The sequence below is a fragment of the Andrena cerasifolii genome, chromosome 2, assembly GCF_050908995.1.
Source record: "Andrena cerasifolii isolate SP2316 chromosome 2, iyAndCera1_principal, whole genome shotgun sequence".
Taxonomy (NCBI): domain Eukaryota; kingdom Metazoa; phylum Arthropoda; class Insecta; order Hymenoptera; family Andrenidae; genus Andrena; species Andrena cerasifolii.
Genome location: NC_135119.1, coordinates 14,347,276 through 14,368,430, shown reverse-complemented (window position 1 = coordinate 14,368,430; position 21,155 = coordinate 14,347,276). Strand labels below are relative to the sequence as shown.

General features: G+C 46.0%; 1 long non-coding RNA gene across 1 annotated transcript in view; it reads right to left on the bottom strand.

The window, feature by feature from the left end:
- Nucleotides 1-21,155, bottom strand: part of LOC143366151 (uncharacterized) — a 167,986-nt gene that overhangs the window by 79,191 nt on the left and 67,640 nt on the right. The window lies entirely within an intron of this gene.

Genomic DNA, 21,155 nt, shown 5'->3' with positions numbered 1-21,155 from the left:
TTTACAACCACGGTTAAAAAAAAAAAATAGGAACAGACGTGCTACACACGTCATCCCAGCGCAAGGGGTTAATAATTACCTATATCCTTAATTAAAACTCGTATTTTATTTCAGCTCACTTTACCCCAGATAGTAGCTCACTTTACCCCATATATGTAGTCGTCGTTTTGGCATTTTCTTTTCAAGTTGAATTTTAATATTCTCTAAGTTTATTTTAAGTATTACTATAATGTTCAAATTATATTATAAATCTATTTCCACACATTTTTATTGAAAGGGAAAAATTTCACTTCTCCTTTGCCCCGGTCTCCCCTACATTAATTTGAAGTCGGACTCGTACCAGTAGGTATGTTTCGAAACGCTCCGTTCTTGTTAGTTTTAAGTGCTAAAATGAAACGTTCTTATTTCTCAGTGAAGAATGAAGTTATAACTAATAATTCACTCTGAAAGTAAACAGATGGAGACTTTAAGACTTAAAAACTGTTATTAACTCACAATACCAAAATTTGCACTTACACCACTACAATTCTCAGCCCTGCATATGTAAATGAATGGACGCACTTGATGTTTCCTGGCTTCTTCCCATCAGCAAGAGATCTAAATAATTGCGTAAAGGAGAGAATAAAGAACATCGACTAAGTAGAATGCTAACGTTCCAGCTGCAAACTTATTTACTCCCACTCACGATCCCTGAACGCTCAGAGGTCCCCCCCTGTCGTCGTCCACAAACCTCCCCGTGATTGATCTTTCCGTAACGCCGGGATCCTCGTATCGACCCGTGTCACGTCGTAGCCGAAGGTAAGAATAGCCAGCAAATACCATCGCTCTCCTCTTCGATCCCCCAGCTCCGGGATTCGTGGCGCGTCGCGCGAAAATATGGAACGTGACGGAGAGGGTGAGATTTACGATCGCGCGGGACCATAAAGGCCGCTTAATGTATTTCAGTGGTCGCGAGTGGCGGGGATTTCCCCTTATCTGGTGTAATGAGGCTGGACAACTGTGATTCCAGTGTACCAACGACCAGCTTATCTGCGCGAGCGGCTCACCGGCGCACACCTACACGCTGCAAGTCCCTTTGGTCTTCCACTGCACGGAAATAAATGACGCGACCCATCCTTGAGTATCCTCACTATCCAGCAGAGATGGGCAAAATTTGTATTTAAATAATAATTCCGAATAACGAATAAAAGTTAAAAGAGTAATTTGTCACGCGTCGAATAATGTTGATGTGTTATTCAACGAATGAAATTAATTTTTTTTAACTTTTACTCGTTATTAGAAATTTTATTCGAATAAAAATTTTGCCCATCTCTGCTACCCAGTTTCCACTGTGCCAAATCCAACACCCTCTGCCAGCGACCGGACGCATTAATTCGATACCTTTGTTCCGACCGTGCGATACTTAAAGATCTTTGGATCGAAGCTACTGGAGGCTCTACAATGCGATGTCCCTTGCAAATTATGCTTAATCGTCGATTACAGTCAGAGGTATCTCTGTTCGTATTTTATGCCCTGCACTCTCCTTTTACGTCCCTCGAGCCTCTCTAATGTCTCTATCGTATATATTCAAAAACATGAACCAAGGAGATGTCTCTAGCAATGCTGACGACAAGCACCAAGGCCGTGGATGGCTCGGGGATATCATTCTCCTCCCCGAGCCGATGTAAAACGCCCAAGTGTCCAGCACCTGTGTTTTTCAATTCGCCGGAGCGAGGCTCGATAAAAATCGGCACGTTGCGATACCGAGTAAAATACTACTACTTGTTTACGCGTCAACGGGAAGACATCGAGCCGTTTAAGAAATTCCCCTCTGTCGACACGTCCGACCGAAGTCGTTTCGTCACACCCTCCGAGCCTATCGAAACAACTTCGGTCGGTTGATTCCCGATGTTTAGAGATTTTATCGACACCGATCTCGCGGACATATTTTATTAGAGAGAATAACAGAATGACGCTCGAAGCAAGCTGGAGGCGGTTGAGGAACGAGAAGGTATCTATTGCGTACAGGTGGGGCGTCGCCAGAAATCCAACACAACCTTTCGGTAGGTACCTACGTGAGGCGACGGTAACGACCTACCTGTCCCCAAACGATCCTAGAACCGACACCCTTATCGTTCGTTCGCCGGTTCCACGCGGATCATTGTGATCGAGTGGGAAAAATGTGTTCGCCGCGGTGTTAGGCAAACGCTAATACCAGTTCCCCCGCATCAAGAGGTCTCTCCCGCGGCGGGATCCATTCTGCTTTAATGCAACTCGCGTGTAGATACCCATAGTCGTGGAAAAAACGGGTCCCAACCCCTCCTCGGTGTGTCTCTATCGCGAGGGTATTAAAACTTTTCTCATCTTTCCTTAATCTTGAAAAATGGTCCTTTTCGGAGGCAGGTCGAAAAGAAGGAAAGTAATCCGTATATATACCTGCATTCAGGGTGGCGCCCCGTGCAACGTAATTACCCGCTCGGGGAGTTCACCCTGTTTCGCGCTTTTCCCTCTGTATCCGCCCGACCACCCACCTACCACGGTTCCATTTCGAGCGCCCGACAGCTCGCGTTCCTTTTCCACCCGCTTCAAATATTTATCCTCTAATCTAAATTCAGATTTGATGCAAAAAGCGGCGGTTCGAACGCACGGCCCGAGGACGGAGCGGGCAGAGGCCGGGAGAGAGAGAGAGCGGTTAAACGCGCGCGATCTCGTTGCGCGCGGGTAAACGTGGCTCGTTTCGCGAAACGAAGGGAAAAACGTATCGAACAATGGTGGTTGGGGTGGGTCCGCGGTTGAATTTCTTCTCGATGAAATTCGAAGCAGCCTGAAGTGCCCCGCCGGAGAAACGCGAAAGAACGAGGAAGTAAATGGGGGTGGAGGGTTGGGGGAGAGGGACGACCAGCCGCGTATTATTCGAGGGGCGAGGGGAGGCCATCGAGCACGGGGAGAACGCGAGAGAACGCGAGAGTCCTGTTCCCGGAGGTGAACGTGAGGAAACTTTCTAGGACGGAGGACGGCTGATGGAAGGTCAGAAGGAGGGAGCGGGGCAGACGGGGCGGAAGAGCCGCTTCGGTGAAAAGAATAGACGAGATGCATTTTCGTGGGTAGGCGAGGAGGAAAACGGGGGAGAGGCTGTGGTATGGCGTGCCCACACGTGGTCGAGGAGCAGAAGAGGCTGGGTCGACTGGTATCGAGCCGCTGCGCGCGCATCATCCCCTTTTTCAACCCTCGAAAGATGAAGGGGGTCGCCCATTGCCTCCATCTCGCGCGCGGCCGTCCTTCCTGCCGCGTACACATAGTTTACGCGTTTCGTTTATTCCATCCCCCGCCAAGGTCATTCCCCGTGCAGACTACGGCACCCCGATGGGGGTGATTCGATGAATATGCGAGGAATTTTTTAGCGAACATCCTCCAGCCTTGGAAAATATTGAGTGCTACAAGGCCAACGTTTCTATGACTTTACTTTCCTCGTGCCTAAGTGCAACGGAGCACCGTATATAGGGGCTGGTAAGTAAATGGAGGTGGGACACTCCACGCGAACTCTGACAGATTTCGGAGTAAGTTTTCGTAGATTGCTGAAATTTGAATACGCTGTAGTCTTTAGTGATATTTAAACGTACCTCAAAGGATTTTGAAAAATTTTGAAAAATTACGATTTTACGAAGTAAAGAAAGCGAAAAAGAAGATTTTGATAGAATCAGATGAATAAGCAATTATTGTTTAACTCATGTATATTCAAATGATTTGGTTAATTGAGTTAATTAGTTTTAATGCCCCGGAGAGGCACTTGCGGAAAAACCTCTTTTCGCCCATAAGCTGCCGTTGTACTCTTACTACACAATTGACCCTATTAATAGGGCTATGCGGTCCGCTAATCAGCAGTTTAATGAGGTAGACCCCTTCATAGGCTCGCTCAGCTCTTTTCGCGCGAGATTATATAGTCATTTAGCAAATTCACGTGTGGTTAATTAATTAATTAATTAATATTTACTTATATTTTAGACGGTATAGGCTCTGTTTTATGTATATATCTTGTATATTAAGGGATTTCCCGTTAAATATAATAATAATAATAATAATAATAATACAAAAATGTTTAACAGTGATATGTTTTCATTTATATTTTTTAGAAATGTTTATTCGTGTTCATATTTGTATTTAAATAAGTAAAATAGATGTGTTACAATTTACCCTGGGACTGGGGCACATTGTAACAAAAGTCTAACTGTCCAAGATTTTCTCACGAACTTTCACGCAATTAGTTCACCACATATGTAAGTAATAAATCACGCAAATTATTTCCTGATCGAGGAAAACCCTTTCGAGGAAAAACTGTGAAAACTTTTCTTCTTACAATCTGCCCCGGTCTCCCCTAGATTAAGTTTCTTCCTTTCATTCCTGTGAAATATGCTAGCATCTCGTGAGTATTGTAAATCTTAAGAAAAGTATGTACTTCTGGAATAACCCTTATAAGAGAAGCAAACACGATTAGCCCCCTATTCCTAATGTCACAGCGACTCTTTTGGTAGCCCCGAGGCTCGCGTATCGATCGCTATTAAAAGGAGAGACACGTGTACGGATGTTCGCCAGGGGGTGGCTGGCTCGCTCGAGGGCTGACCTGAGTATTGGTATTCCACGAGGCACATCCGTCCGCTTATCAAGACCCCCATTTTTATGCGCATCTTTCGTTTCATAAGCGGGCCATTTCGCTACTGAAACGGCTTCCTAGCGCACGAAATATTAATATTATTGTACGAAGCCGGCCCCAGTCGCTCCAACGTTCCTCCTCCCTTCGCTGCTGCACGAGAATTTCCCGAAAATATATTCCCTCCGTTTAGAACGCCGTCGACACGTGTCTCGAGTGCGAAGGGTTTAAAAAAAAGTGTATAAAAACGAGCGACAGTAGGGAAACGCCGGCGAGCAGCAACCGAGGGCAATTGAAGCGAGTAAGAGGAAGGAAAAAAAAAAGGGAAGGGACTCGAATGTCGAAGGTCTCCGGGAAAGGGGTAGAGGCATTCTTTTATAACCCCTTCGACGGCGGCCCGCTGGAAAAAGCAATGCAATGACGGCCATTTACCTGATGCTCACCTTGACAATAAAACGCTCGTCGAAAGGCTTCAGCCTGTGCACGCGAGGTGTAATAAACGGATTTAAGCCGGCCAAAACAGGAAAACCGGCCCCGGGGAAGGACGTTTGCGCGACGAAGGAAAGGAACCCTTTCCTTTCGACCGGCCGAAAGGGGTACACGATGACCATTTTTACTGTTATCTGCTTGACGAATCATGACGACCGGGCAAAACACGGCAGGTGATGCCTCCAAGGCAGTCTTGGCTCAAGGTTTTCCGACGCGACTACGCGAAACATTTGCTTCCGTGCGCGCTCAAGGTGAAACTATCGGCAAGCTTCCACGAGAGGACCAGTCTCTCCTCCGCTAATCTCTCCCTGATTCCCGGCTACTCAGGGTAAGTAAGTCTTTCTCGATTCAACCTTCATTCTTCATCCACGAGCCATCTTCCCCAAGAAAGTCTCTTCCAACGCGACGTTATCGAGACACGCTTCGCGTTCCCCCCCCAAAAAAAAAACAGAAAACCGTCGTGGTCTTCGTACATGTACCCCGGGGCCATAAACTGTCGCCAGTGGTCCTCGGTTATCTAACCGCCATTAGTCTCCTTGCGTTACACGGTCCGTGTCCGAGAGCGGCAACCGCGAAGGTGGTGGAATTACACGCGGCGGAGCTCTTTGCGCACGGGGCCACGGGGTGTAATGCTCGCGAATATAATGCAGAGTTTATTATAACGTCGGTGGAGCGACACCGCAGCAGCCTATCTGCCGCGCAACAGGAATAGGGAAACTTGTTATCGCTGCGGATATTCCGAGTTGCACGTTGCCTCGCGCGCTGGGGATCCTCGTAAATCGCAATTCCAAGCGTGGGCGAGCACGGACGCGGTCCACGCCGACGTTTCCCGGGAAATTTGTAAATTTCGCTTGTTACGGCGCTCCCCGAGCGATAATTTCTTGGACAGATCGACTCTTTACATTGTCTTCGCGCAGTCGGTGGAGACGCTGTCGGAGTTTGTCGGTGAGAAGAGAGATACGAACGCGGGGCGCTCGAAATACGTCCGATCTCCGCCAGTAGGGGGTTGTTTTTGGATTCCGTTTATTCTAAATCGACGTGCGTTACGAAAAGTAGCACGTTTCATTTGTATTACGAAGAGCAGCACGTTTCAATCTATCGCGAGAAGAAGCACGTTTCAATGTTTCAGCCGGTAACAAGCATGTTTCGGATATACCATGAGAACAAGTACGATTTACATTTCGCCACGAGCAGTAGCACATTTCAAACGCTGCAGCGAAAAGTAGCACGTTTTATTTGTATTCCGAAGTGTAGCATAGTTCACTTTGCAAACAGCTCGTAGTCGACGTTCGTATGTTGTTAAAGAAAAATCGCAAAGAGAGATTTTTAACTTCAGGGACTTGTCGAGAAAATTTAACTGGTCTCTTGTTAAAATTGCTTCGGTTCGAGAGATATGTGTGCGGTCAGACATTAATACAATTTGCGTAGAATATGATTTAAGTGAAAACAGCTTCGAAATACAATTTTTGAAACGATATTAATCAAAACAGGATATCAAGGAATACAGTGACTCGCATTAATATTCGGACACTTTTTAAAATCGCATAACTTTTTTAGAATTGGTCCAAACAACTTGAGTTTTTTTAAGAACCTAGAAGGATTAGTTTGCTAACTGACGCGTTTCGTCGTTTTGAAAAAAAAATGTATTTGGTCGGAATAGCGAAAAGAATAGTAAAGGTCGATTTTTAAACTTTTTTTTGTGAGCTTGTAATGAAAATTAAAAAAAAAAACGCGAATCGCGAAAATTATTAATTAACCGATTTTGATTAAATTTTAGGCACGTATGCAACTTAATGCAATCTACAAACGGTTTTTTTTTTAATTTTCATTATAAGCTCACAAAAAAAAGTTTAAAAATCGACCTTTACTATTCCTTTCGCTATTCCAACCAAATACATTTTTTTCCAAAACGACGAAACGCGTCAGTTAGCAAACTAATCCTTCTAGCTTCTCAAAAAAACTCAAGTTGTTTGGACCAATTCTAAAAAAGTTATGCGATTTTAAAAAGTGTCCGAATATTAATGCGAGTCACTGTATACATTACAACATGCATCTAATACTAAAATTCAATTACCATTGAAAAAAAAAGGAGATTTGTCAGCAATGGTGTCTAAAGGTCTTATACCAAAAGAATATATTCAATTTCATAATGATATTTTAACTGAATAAAGTTTAACTTATTTAAATAAAGACGTTTTTCATTCACTTAAGAAACCATTATCTTTTTATTTTTGCAGTAGGATCCTAGGCAATCTATGAAACCGACACGCGTTACGAGAAGTAGCGCGTTTCACTTTTTCTACGTGCAGTTGTCCTTAAGAAAGGAATGAAACGTGCTACTCTTCGTAACGCGCGTCGATAACGTGATATTTTTCGCAGCAAAGTACCGAAATGTGCTACCTTTCGTCGCGAAAGAGCATAACATGCTATGCTTCGTGGCGATGAATGAAAACATACTACTTTTCGAGAACAAAACCAAAACATTCTGATTTTTCCGGTCAGAATGAGCAGAGTGCTAGTCTTCGTAAGCCAAATGAAACGTGCTACTTTTCGTAACGCACGTCGAGATGCGCGACGATTATTTTCTGCGGCACGGGGCTTAAGCAAGGGGCAGGATTTTGAAGGAACAGAGTTGGACGCAGACGTCTCCTTTTTTAAATATTTATATCAATCTCGATGCGACCCGATCGGCTTCCCATTTCCTTTTCTAGGAAGGAGCGACGCCGCTTTCCTGGCGACAGGAGCGGATTACAAAGAGAGCGGCGGAGGCAGAGACGGAGAACGCAATCACGGGAAAGATTTTCCTCCGCCCGTTCCTCGGAATTGAACTTTTGTTGTCTCACCCCATCGGGGACTCCGGTCTCGCACTCGAAAGCAGCCCACCTTTAGTTTCTTTTTCCCTGCGACTCGAACACACCCGCTCTCTCGCCTTATATCAGCTCTCCTGTCTCATCTTCCGAATGCCCTCTAATGCTTTCGTTCCACCCTCGGCCCCCGTGCATGTGCTAGCGCGCGCGAATCACTGCCTCTCCCTCGTCCCCCATCGCCACTCCGGATTCCGTGGAACTAACAGGGAACTTTGGAAATTTCCGCTATTTCCTCGCTACCAGACTTATGAAAACTTGGGGATTGAGCTATCCGCCCCGGGAATGCCACTTTCAAGTTTTTTTTATGCGATATTTTTTTCGCCTGGAAATCCTGCAGCTTGCCTAATAAATGGTTTCGATGTTTCTCTTGGAGAAAGGGGATGACTCGAAGTTCCCCGGGGCGGCGAAGGAATATTCCTTCCACTTTGGGTAGAATTTTCTGGCATCTGTCTACGGAAAACCTACTCTTCGTGGCGCCGTGGTAGAATTCCCGTCGCTGGATCTCGCGTCGGAGGCTTTAATAGTTTCTGCGCAACAACAGTAACGAACAGTAATTCTTGACGCTAAACCGAAGAGAAACGCCCGTCGAGACAAAGGAGAATGGAGTCATCGAGATTGCGTTTAAATCCGGCGGGTGCCGCGTTACTTGCGTGCGCGCGGCTGCAACAATATTTCTCTAGTATCGGGCTATAAAGGGGCGCGTGTAGAGGGAGATCGCGGGGGACGATGTAGAAACGAGCCCCGACGTCTACGAGATTCCATCGACCCACGAGAATACCTCGGAAAATAATTTCACAGCTGCTACGCCGGTGTTTTCTCCGTTTTCCGTTTTAGACGGAAACAACGCGCGTCATCTCCGCTCGCGGAATTCTCAGCCACCGGATTTTCCAGGCTCGGAATGCGCCCTGTCTCGCGACGAGCTTCGAGGGGAGGAAAATTCCATGGATACGCGAGATTTCCAAAGATCCGCCATGTATTTTCGACGGAAAGTCGTCGGAGCAAAGAAGATGAATGATAATGATGCTGATAAATGCAGACAGTGTCGTTCGATTTATTTCGGTAAATCGTTTAAGCGGAGAGTTTGATATTTCGTTTGCTGGGAAAGAGCGCCGGAAGGCAAGATTATTGAGATTCTAGCTCCCCTCGGTTTGAGATAATGCTTCACTTTCTGGATTGCAAGGAAACCGAAATGCACTCCAAAATATTAAAGCGAACCCTCGGTTATTGCACATATTTTTTTTTTTTAGTGGTCACACTGGGTCGATTCGCTCCGAGCCAATTTTCAATCGGCTGCTGTTAAAAAACTATCCGTTAAATTAAGTAGCAAAAATTCTGAGATAGAGCTTCAACATTGTAGAATATATGTTGAAAGTTAATATTTAAAGCACCATCGTGGTTAACATTTCCAATGATGCTTCGAGGATACATTATCTCGAAGTCAGATTGTGGGTCATTTTGACCCAATGCGACAACCGAGTTTTATTATTATTAATATTATTATTATTATTCGTCTTTATTACTTGACACATCCAGAGAAGAAAATAATACATAAAGACAAGCGAAGTAAATGGCGAGGCTACGGTACAATACTGTAAGAAGCCTAACCATAACTAAATAACTAACTAAATAACTAAAAAAAAAAAAAACTAACTAACATTAAGAAACTAGAAAGTTATTGCGACGCATAATGTAACCATATGTATCGCCGAGCTTTACATTTAAAATCAGGAAACGAATTTGAACCTCGAATATCAGGTGGGAGGGAATTATAGTAATGAGCCGAAATATAAGCAAAGGATGATTGAAATTTAGATGCCAAGTGTGTCGGTATGGAAAGGAGACTTTGCTGTCGAGTAGAAAGAGAATTCGGCCCATGGTAAGAAAGATTATTGCGAAGAATATTATAGAGATAAGGCGGGATATGAGATGAGAGTATTTTGCGAACGATACAACGTAAATGGAAAATCCAAATTAACGAAGCTACTTCTAGCGAGCCATTTTATTACACGACTACCGAATTGCGCGCTTCTAAACGAACAAAATAATTCTCTCCCAAGCTTTCCGCCGCCCGACGGAAAGTTTCTAGAATCCACCTACGAGCTAAATATCCCATTCATTCGTCCAATATTTTCCAACTGTTTCCATCAATGAAGCAGAAACGCACGCTCTAAATCAGCCACTGAAAAAGGTTTTAAAAAAACAGTAGTAAAAAGCATCCATTTCCCTCTGGAGCGTTCTATCGTGTCATGGACAGACGTAGCAAATTCTCAGGACGAAATTCCGGCGAAACAGAAGCGCCTTAATTGGCGGGGTGGGTTTTCTCTCTGCTCTCAGCATTCCCAGGCTCAAACACCTCTCCGTCGGGAGGATCTCGAAGCAGTCCCGACGGCAGGTGTTCGTAAAACCGTTGGCTTCATAACTGACGGCGCGAGTCACGGGGAAGGCAGCTCGCCGCTTTTGGCAGATCCCAAAATCGTCTGATTAAGAATGCAAATAGCACGGCTAGCCATCCTCCTCGCGAGCGCGACTGCCATCTTTCCACGGGGAAGAAGAACGGCGGGAGGGTGGGGGTGGGGTTTGGAGCGTGAAATTTTCTATATTTCGGGAGGAAGGCTGAAATTCCAGTTGCAGGGCGGATATAGGATACGCGTGGCGCATAGCTGATGCGCGGCGCACAGCTGCGGGGATTATATTCTTCCGTCGGGTGGACTATTTTTCTGCGAGCGTGTCGCGTAATCGGATGTAACTACGCGAGCTTGTTAGGTGCACCTGCGACAGCCCTAGGCGAAAGGACGCTTCCTTCCTCCGCCTTTCCTTCGCCCCTGTCCCCTGGGAATTAATTAAGGGCCATTCGCGAGCGATGAGCTTGACCTTATCGCGTGCCATTTTGCGGAGGGATGGGAGGGGTGCCTTGGTTTTCGAACGGCCTGGGTCTTTGATGCTATACAGGCGCGCGCCTTCGATTAATATTTCGGCCTTCAGATTTATGAAATGTAATGTAAATCGCACTGTTTTTAACGGAGCTAATTTCACATACATTATGAAAATGAATTTTTCATATGGTTTCCTTGACCCAGCGGGAGGCGCACCCCGTATTGTAACACAGGTTGTCGCTACCGGGTCAAAAATACACAAAATTGAAACGTAAAAAACCACGGTTTTCAGAATATTTTTTTTCTCACTTTGTAACGTTTATGTTAAAGTAGGGGAGACCGGGGCTAAAAGTTGCGATTTCGATAAAACATAAAAGAAATGACTGGAAAATAATGTAGTTATTCTCTTCACTATTTCTTGTTAAATTTATTATATTTTCTGATTTTATGGGGCAAGTTGTTATCGCATTGGGATAAGTTGTTACTGAGATATAAGAGTTGCCTTTTAATGAAATATTCCATTTCCTAATGAAATAAAACAGAATTTTATTAACGATGTTTATTTATGAAGGTTCGGACCAACAAAAATGTATTATTTTTAAAAGAAAACCAAAACGATGTAATAACCATAAACATTATCTTTGGTATAAAAACTATAATCTACTAATCAGTCTTAAATTCAACTGTACGTAGGTACCTGCTTATTGAGATTTGTACAGTGTTTTAAGAATCGAACAAAATTTATGAAATATCTTAAAATCTTTATTAAAGTCCTTTAAAAAATTGTAACAAAAATTTAAACAGTCTTCGTATTTTCGCAACTAGCGCCTCTATGGTAAATTTTACCCAGTAGCGCCTCCTGGCGAGTTAATTATGGCCCGAGTTATGTTGCCTTTGGGGCCGTTTTCATCGGGAAGACATGGAATCGATTCGAGCCACTTTCGCAAAGACCTGATGAGAAATGCAGAACCTGAGATTTGCCACTTCTCAGTGGCAAATTGTATGGCCCTCCTGGTCTCGAGCGTCGAAGGCCCCGAAACTCAACGAGGCTCGTTATTTCCAGCAGCATTGCTTCTGAGGACTCTAGCGAGAGAATCATCCTGTGTGCTATTGCATTTCGAAGTTTGGGTAATAAATTTGTAAATGTTGCTGGCATGGGATATTGGTGCCAAGATTGATCCCAGAGCCCGGAACGTTCTCCATTTTCCCGCAACCATTACTGACTTTCAATACTCTCTCTTAATGGCTCCACGAGTGCTGTCAGGAGAGCCTGCCATCACTTGAGCTATTCATTAAGTGCCATCGAAGCGCTAAATGGTTGCGACGTCGATGATTCAAAAGCAGTCAGCCATACTGTGAAAAGACTATTTCCAACGCCCCATGCAATTCATTGCAACATAAATCTCATGGAAGCCAGACGAATAACTGAAACAAATGCCTAAACAAATGTTCTCGAGATCCATCCTTCCATCCTCCTTGCATAGTAGAGTGTGTCAATTTTTTTAATGTTTTAATTTTAAAAACGACTAGCAGGAAAACGGTACAATTTCGGGTTTAAAATTAACCAGTACCTTTAAATTTTGTGTAATACATTATTTACCTAGTTGGGATTTCATTTGAAATTATAGGAAAATAGAAGTTAAACAAAAATTTAATAATTTAGCTTATGAACCGCAATTGAAGCAAACAAGATATCGCTTCTTTGGTGGACTTTGTTAAGTAGCATTAAATTGCTAAAGTTACATATATTTTCATTTTGTAATAAACACTGATTTCCACATATTTTAATTCTCATTTTCATGCTTGTATGTAAGCAAGACTCACTTTAAGCAGTACATGAATATTTAGTTTGTAGTAAAATCTTACTTAATTTTCACTTGTTTTCAACTGTGATTTGAAGTAGCTAAACCTCACACGAATCAATTTCTGAAGATAGTTTCAGATTCAGGATTAAAAGCAGCGTTACCTTGTCACTAAGGTCGAAGCCAGATATATTGGCCGGTGAAATCGTTTTCGCGAGCAGCGATCGAGGAGAAACCAACCACCACCACCTGACGATCGTGGATTCGTGGCTCCGCCTGAACCTAGCCGTTTGGCTGTTATTCATTCTTAGCGTAATAGTTGTGTGCGTTACGAAGCTATGCGTAGACCGTTACGAGATGAAGCTATCGAGAAAGAATCAATGTTCTGACCAATAAAGCTCCTGAATTTTTTCGGAGCTAACGCACACCTATTCTGATGCGTGTACTTCTACGCTGACAGCTCGGTTTCGCCTACACGCCAAAAGCTTGGCGCTATCCCCACCACTTCTGGCTCACTCTTGTTCTGCGAGAGCGAGTCAGAAAACGTTGAGAAAAGGAGCACTGAGGCAGGCCAATATATCTGGCTCGACCTTAGTCACTCTAAATTTTTCAAAAATTTTAAATTTACCCATAAAATTGACACATCCTATTGCATAATTCAAAAACCGTTCCAAACTCTGGTTCCCCAACAAAAATGGCACCTAAATATCTATTTAATCACCTGTGCTCGCGTCGCACGCCACTTTTAAGCGTGTTACCCCAGAATAGAAATTAAAATGGGGACTTCGGTGGCTCTGCAAAGCGAATGAATGTTGCTGGAACAAATTGCCAGCAACATACTCGAGCGATCCGCGCCGTTGAGCATCCTCTCTTCCAAGCAGGCACGATGATTCGTGTTAACACGGGCTGAACAACTTCGCGGTGTTATCTGCAGTTTGGTCGAACGGCTATTTATAGATCGGATAACGCTGGCCATCGCGGCACAGGAGTAATGCACCCATAAACAACGTCCAGTGTATCTCCCTGCCGGGATATAAGTTAATAAGAGAACGTTAATTAGCGATCCTCGTTCCCTGGACGATAGCGATCATCGGCGCACACAGCGCAGAACGTCCGCGATGCTAAGAATGTAAATCTTCATACACTCAAGGCAACTTTGCTAAGCGAGCGGATCTCTTTAGGTACACAGGCACTTTCCCCCGCTTTTCCTTTCGCCCCTAGCGCGCTCTTCTTCTGTCGGTTGATCGCGATAGCAACAGACGTCGAACCGTCGACGACCCTCTCGGAATAAAACACCTCTGCGACCTGGATGAATTACAGAAGTTGCGGGACTATCGAAGCCTATGAAGTTCCCATCTACCGGAATATCTGTGGACAGCTTTCTGTATTAATTCAACCCCTTCTTAAAGGCTTGCCACGGCTATCGATTCTTGGCGCGCGTCGCAAGTATTTTGAAAAAGGAGAATCTCAGCCTGCTCAGGTTTGCCTGAGGGTAGGTAATTCAAGTTTTCGGAGCCTCGAAGAGAGCAGGGGGGTCGACAACCACCGCAATAAAGACGCTTGGAACTAATAACGGGTTGAATTAGGGGTAGCTATGCGGGGTATTTCGTGCCGAAGATATTCTTTTCACCGCGAGGGTCGTGGAGGGTTCCTTTCTAACAAGAAATTGCCTTCGCCCACATAACCTTTTTTTGACTGAGGCTTCCTGCCAGCGAGATATCAAGCTTAATCCTTTTTACCGCTCGGGACGCTCAACAATTTCGGCGACCCTTCGGGAACGCGCAGAAAATTAAGTAGGCTCCTTTAATAATCGTTTCGCTACGAGAACACACAAAAGTAAAGTGTACGCACTCGTATCTATTCTCGTAGCTATCAGTTGTCAACACGTTGGACGTCCCACGGTTGAAACATAAAAATAAAAGCAATATTGGTGTCTATATCTGGGAAACGATTACTTTTATCAACGCGTGTTTGCCTTAACGTCTCTTAAATTTGTACACGCGCCTAAAGTGTCCTGCATACGGAGTTCAAGCTTCTTTCCAAGTATAATTCCTTATCGTCCCTGGACACTCGGAGCTTAATGGCTTTCCTTTCCACGTTCGCCTTAAAACGCCAGTCGATCGTGCGCGAAGTGGCGCTGCTCGGTGTCCCATCGATCACCAACCATATTCAGCGGGTTTCAGCTTTCAAGAATCGCACTCGAAAGGTCCGTGGCATTCCACGGGAATGCGTGGCCGTTTCTCTTAACCCTCGTTGAACGTCGGAGGACGCCCGAAATGTAATCGCCTCTGCTCTCGAGGAGTTACGCGCCTCTTTAATCCCGTGAGAAAACTCCGTCGGGCTAACTCACGCGTGTTTGTGAACGCGCTGAAAGAGATGTAGGCACACCCACCCCTGCTCCACGATCAGACACTAAATAAGCCCCGTCCTCCTTCGTGTTCCGCCATTACGCAACCGGGTCGTCGACGTTCCATTAGAATAAAAATATGGAAAATTGCAAGAAGAAGTTCGTGATGAATAGGGAGCTATAAAGGATCTTAAAATTCGATTTACAGAGGACTATTTATCAGTCTGACATAAAATCGTCGTCCCGCGAGCCGAGGTCGTTACACTCGCCGGCCACGCGTCCAGCCTAAAATCGAAGGTGGGCCAGTTCAGAGTACAACTGTAGCTGTAACTATAGCTGTGGGAAGCAGTCGAAAGCACAGTGAAAGCGGGTCTATTTCGAGCAGCTTATAAATACTCCAGAGAGATCGAGTGACGTGGAATGAGGGAGAGGAAGAGAAAGCAGCGGAAAAGAATTCGATGAAGCGTTACGAAAGAGCTTGAATCGAGGAGGAACAGCCTCCGCGGGCGCCATGGTCGCCGCCATGTCCCAGCGCTGGCCAAGGACGTGATTCGAGCTCGGCCTGGACCAGTCTGCTCTTCTAGATCGACTGGCACGTGTCGCCATCTAGCAGCCAGACACGGAACCTCTTAGCCGAGGCTCTGTCACACGAGGCGGCGCTGCTGGCGGCAATTCGGGCCGCGGATCGATCGGAACTTCCGAGAAACCGGTCTCGCGCGAACACGCCCGGAACAAAGAGTATTCCCTCGACCCTCTCGCTATCATATATCCGTGGCAACTTTACTGCTACCGCCGAGAACCTCCCGGCGGATCGATGCCGAGCTTTTTCGCCGCGGAATTTCGGGGTTCCCATTTTCCTGAGATGGCGGTCCGCCGGCAGCGGAGGATATTCGGGAGGGAATGGAGATTAGAAGGGAGCTTGCGGGAGTTTCGCTGGGATTTGCGAATCATCGGGGTTCCGAGTTTGGAATATTATGCTTCTGGCGTGGACGCTGAGTTTGGGATGTGTTGGAGGATTTTTTGCAGGGGAAAATCATAGTTTCCGCGACATTATTGTGATAGGGTGAGGAGTGTAGGTAGTAGAGTTTATTAAAATTTAGATATTCACTGTTTATATTTGATACAAAGGGAGTCCCTGTGAAATTGTGCAAAGAAATACCTACTACAGTTTGGAACAACCATAGTGTTTTCTTGAAAGTTCAGCATGCGGCAGTCTACCAAGGGCTAGAGAAGCAGAATATTCAGCTGTACTTTAAATTCAATGTTCCTCTTCAACCTCAATCATCGTTCCCGCCAAAAGCACCGAATTCTTCCCGTTTCTCTCGCGATTAAGAATTAAAATCGCCCTGCAGTAAGAAAATCCCCCACCGCCTGACTTGCAGGCAGCTTTCCTCGCGCAACAAAGCCTCGTTTCAAGTCCAACCGAGTCTCGTTACCGCGGAGCGCTCAACTTCCACTAAAAAACTTCTCTCCATCCCCCGGCCATCGATATTAATAACGGTTCAAGGGTAATGCAATCTCCAGGAAAGACGGGACTCTCAGGCGCTCGTTCCGGCTGCAACCCCCCTCTAACCCCTCCAACAACCGCGGAATAATTCCAAAGTTCGTCAGGAGAATCTCGTTGCGAGGCTGATGGGACTGTCGACGAGATGGTACGTCGAGGACGATGAGGGAAACGGCACAGTTTCGATCTCAGCCGGGGTTCGCGCGCCTGGAACCGAATCCCAGGGCGACGATGTCGAGCCTCGTGTAACAGGGACGCCGCGGGATCGATACTGGCCTACACCTCCCCGACACCTCCAACCCCTTGGCTCGTCCCTGGGGGTCGGGCAGGGGTTGTCGGGGCGCGACCGACTGGTCTCGACTGGTTGACCCGTCTCGCCGCGTCTCAACCCACTTCACCCTGATTCCCACTCTCCCCTCTCTAGCCAGGCTCCGCCACCCCCTTCACCCCAACGCCAACACCCTGGCAAGCTTCCCTGAAAATTGATTAGGCGCTCTGCCAAAAGATGGCGCCACGTGCACCAGCCGGCCGGGACATTTCGGTGGCTGATCAATAAACGGCCCTACGTAGGGCGTCAGTTGCGAAGGGTTAAAGTAGCTTCTTATTTTCCTCGAGACGGGTACCGTGAAATCGGGGAACATTGGCAGGTTTTTGATACATCTTGTTATATAATGTAAATTAAAATTAAAATCTTTACAGTTGCTTTAAGTATCCTATCATAACATTGCATGTTTCGCGATTGTACTACAAGTGTTAAAATGCATAAAATTTTTGTCATTTTCTTCTTTAATACATGTTAAATACCAGCCGGTACGGGGTAACATTGGCACATCATATAAATAACAGTAACAGGTTAAATTTTGCTACTCTGAAGTCAGTAAAGATTTGTTCAGACACGTCCAGTAGTTTAGTCGATTAGCAAATAATTTAATCATTTTTCGTGTGTGGATATTAAAATTTAGTCGAGTAGTTTAATAAAACAATCGTAAATTACTAAATTACTCGCTACTCGACTAAATTACTGGACCTGTCGGTCCCAACCTTTAGATACACTAACACTTAAATTTGTTTATTTTATTTTTTACATCTTAACTAAAATCTAATCGTCATCCAGACAGACTGGACATTCATAAGAAATTGTTTCGGTTCCTCGATTACAAGTTCCGCAGACCCACTGACGACACGTTATGCATTGCACCCAGTCAGGTCCTTCAGGACATTCCAGTTCTAACATCAGCTAAAGCTTTATTAAGATCGGAATCTATAAATGCTTTGGACTTCCTCTCCCCGGTAGTCGCTGTATAAGATCTAGGCATTATTGCGATCTAATGTTATTAATAATATAATGTATAACGTAACGAAGTTATCTATTTGACAGGCGATTATTGGAGTACCTAAAATCTCGATCTCGAATGCGTCTTTATATGTTCATGCGTATATATAGGTGCCAATGTAACCCCGGCATGTGCCAATGTTCCCCCATTTTACGGTAATTTTTGGGGAGACACCTGTAATTATTGTTATTTACCTTGGAGTAATGTTATTACGTTTAGTAAGCTGGAATTTTTATTTGAAATCGTGGGTACGATTTTCTGAGACTCTCTGAAGCGTTCCTAGGCGTCTTGTGACTACATTGCCTCAGAACTCATCAAGTAGGTATTATTTAAAAAAGGCTCTCTCTGTGTCGAAGCCATTCTGGAGAACTCACCCTCGCACAGTACCTACTTATTATACCTACAAGGTGTTTAAGTAAATGCTCGTCTCGCACCATTCCAGCGCACAGAATCACCGGAAAGGCATCTCCCTAATAATTCACTCGCCCTGGCTGTTGAGAAGCCCTCGCAGCAATTAGTAGCCAATGAAAGTCAAAGAGTTGACGTATTCTTTGCCATTAACGACTGCTTAAAATACACTACTTTCGGCTGCCAAGGCGTCAGACAATCGCGAGCCGGACGGGGAAAGCGCGAATCCAATTTCCTGTCCCGAACGCGGGCCGATCGCTTTATTGAAAAGGCACAAAGGCGCGGGATAACCTGGCCATTACACCGTTCGACTTCTCGCTTGGATAAAACCGTCCAGGGCCGATGGGTAATCAGCCGTTTACGATTTCTTTAAATCGTGCGATAGGGTGATCGAAGAATCTTAATCGCGCGGTGCGTAAAAGAATTATAAAGGCGCTGGTGCTGCCGGCTGGAGCAGCCGCGGCTTAAAGGGTTAGTTACGCTGAAAGTGCTTCTCCCGTGCTTATGAACAAGCCTTTTTATGTACTGTCCGCCGGCACCGATCGTCCGATAAAGCTTTCGCGATTAACAGGGTGGACGTGGCGCAATAAACACGGCCACCGGTTGTCGCGGCGAGAACGAAACGGGGCGAAAGGAGAAGAAGGAAGGCGGATAAGCTGGAGGATGTAAGGGGGCTGAAGTGTCTCGTACGTTGCCCGCTTCCTTCGCTCTTCGAATCGAACGACGGTTAACCGGTTAATTCATAGGAACCAGTTGCCGGAGCGAGGGATGGCGGACACGTTCCAATTACGATTCTCGATCTATCGAACGGAAATGTAGGTACCGTCAACGAAGAACCCCACCCGTTTCCGTTCCTGGGCTTCGTTTTCTCGTCCGGTCATTTATATACATCACGAAGTTCTTTTTATCGAAGCAGCAGTTTCAACCGAAGATGCACGAATGTTGATTCGCGATAGGTAAACGCAACTCCGGCTCCATGTGTTACCTTCCTTTCGAATCGACCGAGAGCGATATAGGCACACGTCCACTTTGAATTGCAAATATGGAAGGTGATAGATTCGCGAATCGGGAAAACCTTTTCACGTTGAAACGGGACGTGAACTTTCTCCACGATTAATGCGAACGTCGATTTGGTGATCCCCGAGCGTTCGCAGCAAGAGCTGGAACGCATAATTCAGATAACAGGCGTAATAAGAAAAGAACGTGAGCCCGCAATGCTTTTGGAGGAGGAGAGAGAGGGAGGATTGGTGACTGAGGGGTGGGAGATTGGTTGGAAAGTTGGTTTACGCCTAGGGTAGGGGTTAGGTTCTGGTGCTGCAAGAGTTCCATTGGGCGGAGATAGCAGAAGGTTGCCAGAGGTAACTGAAATGCTGATTCTCTCCATCTTTTCCGCGCAATTCCGTCGGCGATACTGTAAAATACCCTGTCTAATAAGGCGGAGGGGGTGGAAGTTCGGATTAACTCATTTCGACGAGATCGATTTTCCAAACACTCCTCCGCTCTGGATACTTGTATCAAGCTTAACCCCAGGGCATTGCTTTCTTCTCATGAATCACACAGGACAGCGCAGCTAAAGTGTAAACAGTTATTTTTAACGAAGGAAGACGATTTCCTGGGTTTCACCGTGAAACGAAAGCAGTGCTTAAATACGTTGATCGCGGCCGATAAATTGTGCCTTTTCATAATCTCGGGAACACGCGACCACGTAAGGAAGAAAAACGAGGAATAAATTCGGTAAGACGTAACGAAACGTCTGGTGAAAGCTATCGTGCAAAGTCAACTGGATGAGTGAGGAGGAAGATCGAAGTGTTCCTCGAAAAATTCCCGGAGGAATTCCTCTCCTCCGAGTCGAACAGCCCAGTCGTGAAGCGGAGATAAGAAACAATTTCCTGCTTTCACCGATACGCGATATCTGCAGCCTCTGCTCGTTTCTGCTTTCGTCGAATCGTTCCACCAGACTGGTCTGCTTTCTTTTTTCCCCTGATCCTCGAGAACGCCCACCGTGACTTCGCGCGATGGAGCCTCGGCAGGACGCATTAGTCAATCGTCGAGGGCTCTTCTACATAGTTAAGGGTTGACATTCAAGCCGTCGATGCAACCTCCGATGACCCAGTTCATCCACAGCGACATCGTTCCTAGACTTGCCCCCTGATTCTGGTAACGGACACAATGATGGAAAGAATGAACGCCAAGAGCAGCGAAAAAAGAAGGTGAGAAAGGTATGTAGGGTGGGTTGGAGCAGCTGGTGGTCGGATTGGGCGGCGATAAGGGGAGGATTCTGGTGGAACCGTGAAACGACACTTCTCTCTATCCTTCGTCGAAGGTAATCCCATCTCTGACCGACGTTGGTGCGCGACCTACACACCCAGAGGGTCCACCGATTTTCCATTTTGTGTACCGTATATTCCCCACCCTGGAGGTCGATCGACGTTCTCGTCCCTGTTCGTTTCACGGTTGCGCTCGACGTCTGTCATCCCTCTCTGACCCGAGAGGGTATCCTCCCTCCTCGTCGATCGCGCGTTTTGGCCGGGTTGCTCTTGGACCAGCAGCGGAAGCCAGAGCTAGACAGCTCGGAAGTATCTTGCCCTCCTTGTCCCGTGCCGGTGGAAACATTTCGGCGCAACAAAGACGCGGGGGTAGCCAATCAGAGCGAGGCGGTCCTGCTGGCCGCCGATCAATGCGAAACCCCTCTGTACCGACGTACACAGGGTGTATCCGCGGCTTTGTCGGGAGAGAAACCCAGCCCAGGCTCGATTTCCTGGCCCCGCAATTTCCACACTCCGTCCAATGCGTCCGTCATGTCGTTTCGCATTGGCGACTGGCCACGTCGTGCCGTGCAAACCTCTCCACGACCGGGGGTCCTTTTCTCTCTTTCCTCTCTGTACATTCCCCGTGCTTGTGGCATAG